Raw genomic sequence first — 6,686 nt, 5'->3', positions numbered from 1 at the left:
ATGTGCAAGTCCAGGAGGTGGTACTGCTGGTCAGTTTCCTCCTTCTTAGTCTCAGTGTTAGCTTTGTATAGCTGAGCAAGGAGGAGAATGGGGACAACTAGGAAGCTGCGCAGATGACTGTGCTCTGGCTCCATTCTTCCAGCGCCAAAGAGCATCAACCACCATTGTACTCAGATGGTCCTGAGATCCCATTATTATAAGGGATGTAAGAAGTTACTGCATTTTAATTCCATGCTGTATTTTCTGCCCAAAACTACATTATTCCCTTGGCTGTTCACTGTGGCAAAATTACCGGTACATGCAAAAAGGTAGGTACTCACTAGTGGTTTCTGGCGGAAGAGTTGTTGCTTGTCTGTTTGGTTGGTTTTAAATCACTTTGTTGTTAAATAGGTTAATTAATTAGCTATCAGGTAGTTAGGGTTTGGTGAGCACCCTTAGGTACTTTTCTGAACCTTGCCTTCTGAGTTGTGAGACCCACTGACAGAATAAGAAGTACCTTTGAGGCCAACCTGTAAAACCCCATCTAAGTTATGGGGCTTAAGGTGAAATGATGCTTCTTATTCTGGTCAGAGTCGGTTCACCCTGTTTGCTATTTGAAGATGGTATTGTGCACTTTGGTTCCCTTCGGCAGATCTGTTGTGTTAAATTAAATGTGGCTCATTCCGCCCAGTCTATCTTATTTCCCTTTGTGGTTACATAAGATGTTTCAAGCATGCAGACTTATGCTTACATTCGACTTACATTCCATTCAATTTTCCACAATCTTTATTCAAAAGTCTGTTCGATTTCTTATTGTTTTGAAATAATGACTCAGTTACCTTTGGAACATGTATCACAAATGCTTTCAAACTTTCAAAGAAATGGGGAACAAATTTGTAACCAAAAGCCAGGTTGCAATGCCATGCCTAATACAGATCAGTAAAGGTAAAGGTAAAGGTAAAGGTACCCCTGCCCGTGCGGGCCAGTCGTGTCCGACTCTGTGGTTGCAGGCCCATCTCGCTTAAGAGGCCGGGGGCCAGCGCTGTCCGGAGACACTTCCGGGTCATGTGGCCAGTGTGACGAAGCTGCTCTGGCGAGCCGGCAACAGCGCAGCACATGGAAACGCCGTTTACCTTCCCGCTAGAAAGCCGTACCTATTTATCTACTTGCACTTAGGGGTGCTTTCGAACTGCTAGGTGGGCAGGAACTGGGACCGAACGATGGGAGCTCACCCCGTCGCGGAGATTCAAACCGCCGACCATGCGATCGGCAAGGCCTAGGCGCTGAGGTTTTACCCACAGCGCCACCCGCGTTACAAGATACCTATTGCTTCCAGTTTCTTACACACACACACACACAGACAGACAATTTCCATTCAATTTTCCAAACTCTTTTTCAAAAGTCGGTTCAATATCTTCCTTGTTTTGAAATAATGACTCAGTTACCTTTGGAACATATATCACTAATACTTTCAGACTTTCAAATATGTACTAGCAACTACAACTAAGAGCTCCCCCCCCCCCAATTCTTAATCGATTTCCCACTATGTATGTTTCATACTTCATGCCTATTAAGAAAGATTCAGACTTGGAATAAAAAAAGTAGGACTCACCAGGAGGAGTAGAAGAAGCTGTTCACAAAGAAAGAGAAACATTGATATGCATTGGTAAATAATAGGCATGCCACTATTATCTGTTAATATTCATCAGTATTTTTACCCAGTGAACCCAGCAACCCTGTGCCCCTTGAGGGAACTTCCTTGTGGGCCACAGAAATAATCAGATCTCCCTTCGTGAGAGCAGAGGGAGATGTCAGAGGTTGACCTGGTTCCCTTCTGCAGATTTGCAGTGTTAAATTAAATTTGGCCCAGTTCACCCAATCTGTGTGTCTTATTTCCCTGTGTGGTCACAAAAGAAGTTTCTACATGCAGACTTACACTGTGTGACTATAGTGGTCGGTTCTCCAGTTGTGGATAGAACTAGTAAGAAAGAACAGAATCAATCAGATTGTGGTAGAATGTGTTAATATTAAGCCAAACATTGAACAACCAAACCTTCTCTCCATGGAACTCTGACAACTGTAGCTCTGAGAGGGGAATGGGGGCCTCCTAACAGTTCTCACCACCCTAAACAAGCTAAAATTTCCAAGAATCTTTGGGGAAAGGATCTGTGGCACAAGAGGCAATCCTTGTAGTAAGGGCCTGACGGTTTACTACTCAGTGTAACTAACACTGGATATTTTTCAGTGGACCACCAAAGCCAAGAAGCATCTAACTTCAGCACTACTGCATCAGGCTAGAAATGGAAGATTTATAAAAAGCTGGTGATAGTTTGTCCCTCGAAGAAAGGAAATGGGGAATAAAGCTGTAACCCAAATCCAGGTTTCTATGCCATGCCTAATACAGCTCAGTAAAAGGCAAAGGTACCCCTGACCATTAGTCCCAGTCGTGGACGACTCCTGGTTTGCGCGCTCATCTCACTCTGTAGGCTACGGGAGCTGGTGTTTGTCTGCAGACAGCTTCCGGGTCGTGTGGCCAGCGTGATTAAGCAGCTTCTGGTGAACCAGAGCAGCGCTCGGAAACGCCGTTTACCTTCCTGCCGGAGTGGTACCTATTTATCTACTTGCACTGGACATACAGCTCAGTATTTGCTTCCAGTTACACACACACACACACACACACACACACACACACACACAAAAACACAATTTCCATTCAATTTTCCAAACTCTTTTTCAAAAGTTGGTTCAGATTCTTCCTTGTTTTGAAATATTGACTCAGTTACCTTTGGAACGTGTATCACTAATACTTTCAGACTGTCAAATATGTACTAGCAACCACACCTAAGAGCTCTTTCCCCCAATTCTGAATGGAATTTCAACTAGGTATCTTTCATACTTCCCGCCTATTGAGAGAAATATTCAGTCTTGTCATTGGCAGAGGTTCTGTGGTTTCTGGTTGGAAAAGTTGCTCCACTAATTACACTTACATGCCAGCTGAGTCTTATGCAGAGACTTCAGTTCCTAAGCTTTGAGTATGTCATAGCAACAATAGTCACCACAATCTAATGATTAGAAGTCGGGTACTAAGAGGAACTGAATAACCTCTGCAGAGGCGACTCCAACATCTACCACATTAACATAAATTATTCGCATGACACCTTAGCCCCATATTCAAGGAGAATATTTCAGCAAATATTCAAGGAGGATGTTTCAGCAAGGTGGATGTGACCATGCTTGTTTCAAGACCAGACTTGAGGAACAGAGTCATAGACAATGGGATACAAATGAAATAGAAGTCAAGGAAATCTCTGGAAGAGATTTGTGCTTGCTTCTCCAGACAGTCTGTGATTGCCATCAACAGATCAGGCTCTTTAAAATATACACACCACCTAATTTTCAGGTTTCTCGTTAGCAGATGCTCTGCATGAGAAACCTGTTCTATGATATTTGTGTGTACATACTCAGGATTAGGATTTAGTATTTTAGTATGGGAGTCAGAGGACTCTTACCAGCAGCAGTAGTTGCTTCTGTAGTTGCTTCCGGGGTGACAGAAGCTAGTTCATGAAGAGAAACAAAGTAACAGAGTAAGAGAAAAATGGTGCAGTAAAATGAAATCAAAACTGTATATTGTACTAATGCTTTTAAATAGCTAGCAGATTCTTCTTACTAGGATCAATGTGTTCTGTGGTTGTTTCTTGCAAAATGTGTTCTGTAGTTGTTTCTTGCAAAAGAAAGGAATAAAAATTATTAAGAACTATATTACATTGAAACCCCATTTTTGTGGCAGTGAATTTTGTTTGACCATTAGATGATCTAACATATAGTATTTACTTATGAATGAATGAAAGGTGAATTGTTGGGGAATGAGAAGACAAATAAAAGAAAGGAATAGAAATTCAATATGTACTCTTGTCCTTCAAGCCTATAGTCCCCTGGGGCAGTAAGGCCCTCTGGTAGTAAGGGAGTAAGGCAAGACTGGTGACTGGGAGCGGCCGCCAAGACCACATAACACCGGTCTTTAAAGACCTACATTGGCTCTCAGTACATTTCCGAGCACAATTCAAAGTGTTGGTGCTGACCTTTAAAGCCCTAAATGGCCTCGGTCCAGTATATTTGAAGGAGCGTCTCCACCCCCATCGTTCTACCCGGACACTGAGGACCAGCACCGAGGGCCTTCTGGCGGTTCCCTCACTGTGAGAAGCCAAGTTACAGGGAACCAGGCAGAGAGTCTTCTTGGTTGTGGCGCCCACCCTGTGGAACGCCCTCCCATCAGATGTCAAGGAAATAAACAACTATCTGATGTTTAGAAGACATCTGGAGGCAGCCCTGTTTAGGGAAGTTTAATGTATTTTTAATCTTTTTTTGGAAACTGCCCAGAGTGGCTGGGGAAACCCAGCCAGATGGGCGAGGTATAAATGATAATAAAGCAATATAATAAATAATAATAATAATAATAATAATAATAATAATAATAATAATAATAATAATGGCATTGGATTTCCCTCTCCAAGGGTGGAAAGAGGGGTTGGGGAGAGAGATCAGGTGATGAATCCCTCTACTTCACTGCCACAGAAGTGTCCCCAGTACTTGCCCAAATGAAATCAAAAGGGCTGAAAAAGTGGCAGACCAGGGTGCAGAAGCTTCTTTACTCAAGCAACATTTACCCACACTAGGGAAAATTCAGCTCCTTCCCAAGCATAAGAATCCAGTGCCATCCCAGTCACCTCCCAAACCAGTGCTGATGTCCTTATCAACATGCCATTTCATATTTTTTTACCATTTAGTACACATTTAGCGTTATCACATTTACCAGTTCCACACCCACCCAATCTGGATTAATTAGGAAAATAATATGGGACTGCATTTTGACGAGGACTGTGCCATGTAGATGCTGTGCAAAACATGCATGCGTGAGCACAGGTCCACAATAAACCGTCGTGTGAACAGACCCAGTAAATGCAACAGGTCTGAAGTCCTGTTTCTGGACTTCCCAAAATGATGGGCTACGAGGATATTCAGTCGTATTAGGCAGGACTCTTTTTATATATTCTTATGCAATTTTTAAGGAAGCATAAGGATCCATTCATGAAAGCAGCAGATTGAATATATTTGTTGATTAATAGGTGACTCTAAAAATCACATTTTACCTTGTGGAGTAATATAGTAATAAGCAGTAAATGATGGTCCTGCGTTAAAGGAATTTCTGTACAACACAACAGTCATTGTGTTTGAAGTGGATATAAATGCATGACGGGTAGCCAAGCAAATTCTTCCAAGTTGTCTTGATGAGCCCAGGCCACCATCATAGACGTCAATATAGTCTGTGCGGCAGTTCAAACTGTAGATGCAAATTTAGAAGTTATTATTTATTATTCATATTAATGGAGCCATATAAAAACTCTATTTTTATTCTTCGCAACTAGCAATTCCTCAAGACATGGCATGTTAGATTATGCTGAGAGACTGGCAAAAAATTGATTACCAAATATTGGAAATACACTCAATCATCCTCCATAAATCTGAGTATTTGAAAAAATATGGGGTCAGCCTCACATTTACAGTCAGATTTTAGCAATGTTTTCTAAGTTATATGGATGTAGACAGGCATTGGGAGAAAGCTTTAAGTTACCAAGCTGTGATGAATACTATCTAATTAGATTCAAGTTGTTGAGTACATGTAATGCAATGTATATTATATGTCACAGAATAAGTATTATAAAAACAAAAATACTAAGTAATACATATTCTTCACAGTAATTCAAAGCCCTGGATGTGTGTGAGAGAGGCATTCCATTCTCCCCCTCTATTCTCCATTCAATATTCCCGTATTCATTGGGGCTCATTGTAGGCATTTTGTGAACTATATCACGTATATACGTATATGGGACTGGATTGAAAAACTCTGAATTGTATCTTGCCCATTGCCTTCTTATGTACAATCATACCTTAGAAGTGGAACAGCTTAGTCCCCGAATGTTTTGTCTCCTGGTAGTCTCAAACCCAGAAGTGACTATTCCAGTTTGTGAACTATTTTTGGAAGCCAAATGTCTGATGGGGCTTCCATGAATTCCAATCAGAAGCCACGCTTTGGTTTTCGAACGTTTTGGAAGTCAAACGGACTTCTGGAATGGATTCCGTTCGACTTCCAAGGTACGACCATATTTGGTCCTGGGTGATTCTGGCTACCTCAGTGATTGTTGTAGACATCAAAAATTATCTTGGACTCAAACATTTTTGACCATATCCACAGGGGAAGCCATGTAAGGCTGTTGCAGCAAAAACAATGAAGGTTCTGTGTAAAAGGTCTTGCCCAAAGGCCGTTAAAGACTAAAGAATATTAAATGCTGTTTGTCTTTAAATGCGTCAGTCTTTAAGATGGCACAAAACTCCATGTTGTTTAGATGCATTTTACTGGTTGCAAAAACAGATTTAGAAATTAATCAGTCAAATGTACAGAAAGGACTACAATAATGCAAATACTTACTTCCAACCAAATGTTTTAAACTGTAAAACAACTCTACTGTACAACATTGGAGCTTTAATTTCCCAGGCACACTGCACCAGCTTGCCATTTCCAGGATAATCAGGGCCATAGATATATCCATATGGTTCCGAGAGGATGCCACCACACTGAAAGAGCGCTGAAGAACACAGACAGAACATTTTGTAGAGCCAGGCTCAGTTGTCATTATGCGCAAGGTATTGTA

General features: G+C 41.5%; 1 long non-coding RNA gene across 1 annotated transcript; it reads right to left on the bottom strand.

Annotated features, from left to right (window-relative positions):
- Positions 1-1,854: 1,854 nt before the first annotated feature.
- Positions 1,855-3,701, bottom strand: LOC308585483. The gene is made up of 3 exons (XR_014007426.1): positions 3,647-3,701; positions 3,489-3,533; positions 1,855-1,957 (listed from the first exon to the last, which is right to left on the bottom strand). It is a non-coding gene; the product is annotated as an uncharacterized lncRNA (long non-coding RNA).
- Between the last annotated feature and the right edge of the window lie 2,985 nt (positions 3,702-6,686).

This window comes from Podarcis bocagei (assembly GCF_964188305.1).
Source record: "Podarcis bocagei genome assembly, chromosome: 4".
NCBI classification, from domain to species: domain Eukaryota; kingdom Metazoa; phylum Chordata; class Lepidosauria; order Squamata; family Lacertidae; genus Podarcis; species Podarcis bocagei.
This window is presented reverse-complemented; position numbering and strand designations above follow the sequence as displayed.